A 7,156-nucleotide genomic window follows, 5' to 3' on the forward strand; every position below is an offset into this window, starting at 1 on the left:
AACTTGCAGATTATGCTTTTCATGTTGCTCCATTTTGTCCAGAGTGCTTCCAGCTTCTCCTGCAACTCAGTGTTCACTTGCTCCAAGTCATTGAAGCTTCTGATCTTTTCCTCGAGCTAAAGGGTCACCTCATTCAGCTGTTCAAAAAACATTTCGGTCTCATTCTGGGAGCAATGGCCAGAGACGTCACCATCTCCAGCTCTGCCATGTGCTTCTCTGTGGTCTGCAGGCAGCTGGTGAGAGCTTCATGCTCCCTTTCTCTGTCATCGGTTGCCTGCTGCACACGGGTTGGTGAACATTGTAAATCACTTTCTGTCCAAACCAACCTCTGTATGGGTGCCTTGTGGATCTCTAGCTCCCTTTTCATTGCTGTGTGCAGTTGGGTTATCTTCTCTCTTACTCCCGTTCATCCTGCAGGTCTGTCTTTTCCTGCATCAGTGGTTGGATCTTGGCACAGAGTGCCTCTTTTGTTCTTTTGCTGGGATGCAAGGTGGGCACCACATGTCTGTACACCTCTGCAGATCCTTGGTGTTATCGGGACCATTTACACTCTGGACCCTGGTGGCTGTGGCTGTGTCCAAAGGCAGGGGAGGCCCATGGTCAGCATAACATTTGGCTGGACTCTCCTTTGAATCATACTCCCCAGTGGCATTTGTCTTGGGGATCCTTCACTTTTTCATGAATGTTTTCTTTTTTCTTTTTTCTTTTTTTTAATTGTATTTTATTTTATTTGAGAACATACTGTACAGGGGGGCTACAATTACATGGGCAGGATAATGCATACATTTCTTACCAAGCATTGCAGCCTCCTCCTTTGTTTACCCTTCACTTCCCTTCCCCGCCTCCCCCCTCCCCCCACACAATTTTACCCCCCTCCCCCCACCCAATTATACCCCCCTCCCCCCCCACACACCGACATTGTAAAGCTGGTTTTGACATGACATTTTGTACTTCTCATTGATGCAACAGGTCCACCTGAATCCTTAAACGACTTGTTTGTCCCAATCTCCTCCACATGTTATACTGACACCAAATATAGTGAAAGCGGGGGTTACACTGTGGGGGAGGAACATACAAAGCAACAAAGAAATAATCTTATAAATGCGTTAGAAACACATGCATGAAAGAAACGAAAACATTAAAATACATATTTAAGGGTTCATTTTCCTAACATCACATTATCTGACCTTTTCCGCTTGACTCATACCTATACTAGATATGGCAAATAAGGGAAACCATGGGACCTATGCTTCTTTGGGCCTGGCTTACTTCACTTAATATAATTTTTTCCAAACCTTTCCATTTCCTAACAAATGGGGAAATGTCATTCTTTCTGATGGAGGCATAGAATTCCATTGTGTATATATACCACATTTTCTTGATCCATTCATCTACTGAGGGGCAGCTGGGTTGGTTCCATATCTTAGCTATGGTAAATAATGCTGCAATAAACATAGTTGTGCTGGTAGCTTTAGTGTGGTCTTGTTTGTAAACGTTTGGGTAAATGCCCAAAAGTGGGATTGCTGGATCATAGGGGAGATCTATGTGAAGTCTTCTGAGGAACCTCCATACTGCTTTCCAAAGTGGTTGAACATGTTTACATTCCCACCAACAATGAAGTAAGGTTCCTTTCTGTCCACATCCCCTCCAGCATCTGTTGTTGTTAGAGTTCTTGATTTTTGCTGTTCTAACTGGAGTGAGGTGATATCTCAATGTTGTTTTGATTTGCATTTCTTTTATGGCTAGGGATGTTGAACATTTCTTCATGTGTCTATTGGCCATCCTTGTTTCTTCTTCAGAGAAGCTTCTCTTTAAGTCTTTCGCCCACTTATTTATTGGGCAGTTGATTCTTTGAGGATTTGTTGTTGGGTGGTTTAATTTTTTGAGTTCCAAGTATATTTTAGATATGAGACCCTTGTCCGTTGTATGGCTAGTAAAGATCTTCTCCCAATCGGTGGGCTTTCTATTGATCTTGCCAGCTATGTCATTTGCCCTGCAGAAGCTCTGCAATCTTATGCAATCCCATTTGTCCAACCTTTCTTTGATTTGTTGTGCTTCCGGGTCTCTATTCAGAAAATTTCGACCTGAATCAAGGAGACCTAGGGTTTCTCCTATTCCATCCTGTAATGTTTTCAGAGTGTCTGCTTTGAGTTCAAGGTCTTTGATCCATTTGGAGTTGATTCTGGTGCAGGGTGATATATAAGGATCTAGCTTTAGTTTTCTACATGTAGTTAACCAATTTTGCCAGCACCATTTACTGAAGAGGCTGTCTTTCTTCCATTCTATTGTTTTAGCTTCCTTATCGAAGATTAGATGGCTATAGGTCTGTAGGTTCATTTCTGGGTTTTCAATTCTATTCCATTGGTCCTGAGGTCTGTTCTTATGCCAATACCAAGCTGTTTTGATTACTATGGCTTTATAGTAGAGTTTGAAATTTGGTATTGATATTCCTCCAGCAGTGTTCTTTCCGTTGAGGAGCGTTTTTGCTATTCGGGGTCTTTTATTGTTCCATATGAATTTTTGGATTGCCTCCTCTATTTCCTTGAAGAATGAGGGTGGAATTTTGATAGGTATCGCGTTGAATTTGTAGATAGCCTTGGGAAGTATTGCCATTTTCACGATGTTAATCTTGCCAATCCAGGAGCATGGGAGGTTTTGCCATTTTTTAAGTTCTGTGTTGATTTCCTTTTTCAAGATTTTAAAGTTTTCATCATAGAGGTCCTTCACTTCTTTGGTTAAGTTAATTCCTAGGTATTTTATTTTTTGTGGGGATATTACAAATGGAGTTGCTTTCCTAATTTCAGCCACAGTTTTCTCATTGTTGGCATATAGAAAAGCCATTGATTTTTGGGGGTTAATTTTATAACATGCTACTTTGCCAAAGTTTTGAATCAGCTTGAGTAATTTGGGAGTGGAGTCTATGGGATTCTTTAAATACAAGATCATGTCATCTGCAAAGAGGGAGAGTTTTATTTCTTCTTTCCCTATTTGGATCCCCTTTATGTCTGCATCTTGTCTTATTGCTGTAGCTAGGCATTCTAATACTAGATTGAAGAGAAGTGGAGAGAGTGGGCATCCTTGTCTTGTTCCTGAGTTAAGAGGAAATGGCTTTAGTTTTTCACCATTGAGTATAATGCTGGCTGTAGGTTTGTCATATACAGCCTTTATTGTATTGAGGAATGTTCCATGGATTCCTAATTTTTCCAGAACCTTCATCATAAAGGGGTGTTGGATCTTGTCAAATGCTTTTTCTGCATCTATTGAGATAACCATGTGGTTCTTATTCTTGCTCCTGTTGATGTGATGAATAATATTAATTGATTTGCGTATATTGAACCAGCTTTGCATCCCTGAAATGAATCCTGTTTGATCATGGTGTATGATTTTTTGGATGAATTGTTGAAGTCAATTGGCCAAAATTTTGTTGAGAAGTTTTGCCTCAATGTTCATCAAAGAAATGGGGCTATAGTTCTCTTTCTTTGATGAGTCCCTGCCTGGTTTTGGGATGAGGGTTATGATGGCTTCATAGAATGTGTTCGGTAGTGAGCTTTCTCTTTCAATTTCATTGAAGAGTTGGAGGAGTATTGGTGTGAGCTCTGCTTTGAAGGCCTTGTAAAATTCCGCTGTAAAACCATCTGGTCCTGGACTTTTCTTAGCTGGGAGGTCTCTTATTGCTGTTTCTATTTCAATGCTTGATATGGGCCTGTTAAGCTGGTTTAACTCATCTTGATTTAGTTTTGGCATGTCAATATTTGCTTGGAAAAGGTCCATTTCTGTCAAGTTCTCAAACTTATTAGCATAAAGTTTTGAGAAGTATCCCTTAATAATGTTCTGAATCTTGGTTGTTTCCGTGGTGATGTTTCCATTCTCATCTCTGAGTTTATTAATTTGGGTGTGTTCTCTCCTTTTTCTGATAATGTTTGCTAAGGGTCTGTCAATTTTGTTAAGTTTTTCGAAGAACCAACTCTTTGTTTTGTTGATTCTTTCTATAGTTTTTTTGGATTCTAATTCATTTAATTCTGATTTAATTTTGATTATTTCTTTCTTTCTACTGGATTGGGGTTTATCTTGCTGCTCTTTTTCAAGGAGGTTTAGATGTGTAATTAAATTGTTAGTTTCCGATCTCTCCAATTTGTTGATGTAGGAGCTCAGAGCTATAAACTTGCCTCTGAGTACTGCCTTTGCTGTGTCCCAGAGGAGCTGGTAATTTGTGTGTTCATTTTTGTTGAATAGCATGAACATTTGAATTTCCTTTCTAATCTCTTCCATGACCCACTCTTTATTCAGCAGTGTGTTGTTCAGCCTCCATGTGATACCGGACTTTCTTTGGTGGCTTTTGGTGTTGAGATCTAATTTTATTCCCTTGTGGTCAGAGAGAATGCCAGGTATAACTTCAATGTTTCTGAATTTAGACAAGTTTGCATTGTGGCCTAAAATGTGGTCTATTTTAGAAAACGTTCCATGTGCTGCTGAGAAGAACGTGTATTCTGTTGCTGCTGGGTGAAATGTTCGGTAAATGTCTGTTAAGTCTAGTTGATCTATGCAGCTGTTTAGATCTGCGGTTTCTCTGTTGAGTTTTTGCCGAGTTGATCTATCTAGTGGGGAGAGTGGTGTGTTAAAATCCCCAACAATTAATGTCGTTGGATCTATATGGGATTTGAGGGAAAGTAGTGTTTCTTTGATAAATTTGTGTGCTCCATTGTTTGGCGAATAGATATTTAGAATTGTAATATCCTCCTGAAGGAGAGATCCTTTAATTAGTATGTAGTGACCTTCTTTATCTCTTCTCACGAATTTTAGTTGGAAGTCTATTTTATCTGATATTAGGATTGCAACTCCTGCCTGTTTATGAGGGCCGTTTGCTTGGTAGATTTTGTTCCAGCCTTTAACTTTGAAAATATGTTTGTTTTTACGGGCAAGATGTGACTCCTGCAGGCAGCAGATAGAGGGGTCTTGTTTTTTAATCCAACTAGACAGTCTATGTCGCTTAATTGGAGAGTTCAGTCCGTTAACGTTAAGAGATAGGACTGAGAGGTATTTGGGGGTTCCTGCCATGTTATCCACCTTCTTGGAGGCTGTGAAAACTGGGTTCTTCCTAAGGTTCTTGGATTCTCAGTTTGGGTGCAGTTTCTTGGCCTTTGTTGCGTTCTTGTTGGTTTTCTATGTGTAGGACATCTTTAAGAATCTTTTGCAGGGCTGGTTTGGTGGAGATGTATTGTTTCAATTTTTCTTTGCTATGGAAGGTTTTTATTTGGCCTTCAGTTATGAAGGAGAGTTTAGCTGGGTACAGTATTCTTGGTTGATAGTTGTTTGTTTTTAGGGCATGGCATACGTCATTCCAGGCTCTTCTTGCTTTGATTGTCTCTGCTGAGAAATCTGAGGTAATTCTAATTGGTTTCCCTTTATAGGTGATTAACCTTTTCTCCTTGACAGCTTTAAGGATCTTTTCCTTGGTCTGGGTTGATCCTGTTTGGATTATAATGTGACGGTGGGATGTCCTATTCTGGTCTGGTCTATTTGGGGTTCTAAAAGCTTCTTTTATCTGAATAGGCCTATCTTTTTGTATGTTTGGGAAGTTCTCTGCTAGGATCCTGTTAAACAAATTTCCTAGACCATTAACTTCTGTTTCTAGGTGCTCCTCTACACCCATTATCCTTAGATTGGGCCTTCTGATGGTGTCTTCCAGGTGTTGGATAGACCTATCATATTTCTTGGACTTGTCTTGGATGGTTGTATGTTCTTTCTCTATAATATCTAGGCTGTCTTCAATCCCTGAGATTCGATCTTCTGCATGGTCTAACCTGCTGTCAAGACTCTCTACTTTGTTTTTTATCTCTTTTCCTTCTAATTGGTCAGCTTTGATGGCTTCAAGTTCTTTGTTGAAGCTCTGTTTTAGGTCTTGTATGATTTTCTTTACTTCCTTAATTTGGTGTTCAGTGTTTGTTCTCAAATCACTTAGTTGATTGGTTATGGTTTCTTTGGACTCCCATTCCTTCTGTTGGGTTCCATTCAGCATTCCCTTTGTGGTCTCCCTGACTTCCTTCAGCTCTTTGTTAATGGATTCCATGAATGTCTTTAGTGATCTTTGTGTATTCTCTACCTGGTCTCTTAATTCGTGAATTACTCTTTGATTAGTTTCCTCCCTTCTGTGGCATTCCTGCAGTTCTCATTGAGTGTTCTCTGCTTGCTCACGCCATTCCTCCCTTTCTCTTTGAGTATTCTCAAGTTGTTCACGCAAATCCTGTATCAGTTTTTGAGAAGCTTCCTCACGCTTATGATATTCCTGTATAAACTTCTGGGATGCCTCCTCTCTCTCCCTATCACGCTCATACAGAGTCCTTTGTACATTGTCAAACTTCTCATTTATCATGTTTGCTATTAGCGTTTGTAGAGCTATTTGGGAACTCTCCTCTGGATTATTCTTTATCTGTTCTAATCCCTGATTATCAAGGTTGGGAATTGAGATACCCGAATTTGCCATTTTTCTTTTGTTTTTCCGGCTTACTCGGCCCATTTGAGATAAAGATTGCACCAGTTTTGTGCTAGAACACTATCTTAAGGCAACCATCAACCAAAGTTTGCATTTGTACAGTCAATAGTCTACAGATACAATCTAGTTCAACAGATACATCTATTCAACATCAAACGACTATATGTTAAAGGACTTCGAACCGCAGAAAAGAATTTGGAAAACCAGAAATTATTAGGATTAAGGAGAGATGTGGGTAAAAAATAGGAATAGATTGGTGTGGGGAGGCACAGGGAGAGTTAACTATGTCCTAATCACAGTGCAGGAAATGAGTTGGGTAGGATGAAAGTAGAGAGAGAGAGAAAAAGAAGAGACGGAAAGGGGAATAAAGAGAGACCAGAAAAAGAATAGAAACATAAAAATTAATGTTATTATAGAGGTTAAAAGACCGTCTATTTAGAGAGGAATGTGAATATGTTCAGAGAAGGGGAGGGACATAGAGGAGTTGTGAAAAACTTTAAGGATGGGAACGGGAGAAGAAAAGATCAGAAGTTCAGTAGAGCTAGATAAAAAACAAAAAGATAATTAAGAAAGAAAGAAAAAGAGAAAGAAGACAAGAAAAGAAAGGAAAACTCTTATTCACGTATTCCTAAAATAAAAATTATAAGATGAGAAAAAAAAAAAAGG

This window comes from Dipodomys merriami, unplaced genomic scaffold (genome assembly GCF_024711535.1).
Source record: "Dipodomys merriami isolate MVZ:Mamm:240054 unplaced genomic scaffold, mDipMer1.0.p SCAF_334, whole genome shotgun sequence".
NCBI lineage: Eukaryota > Metazoa > Chordata > Mammalia > Rodentia > Heteromyidae > Dipodomys > Dipodomys merriami.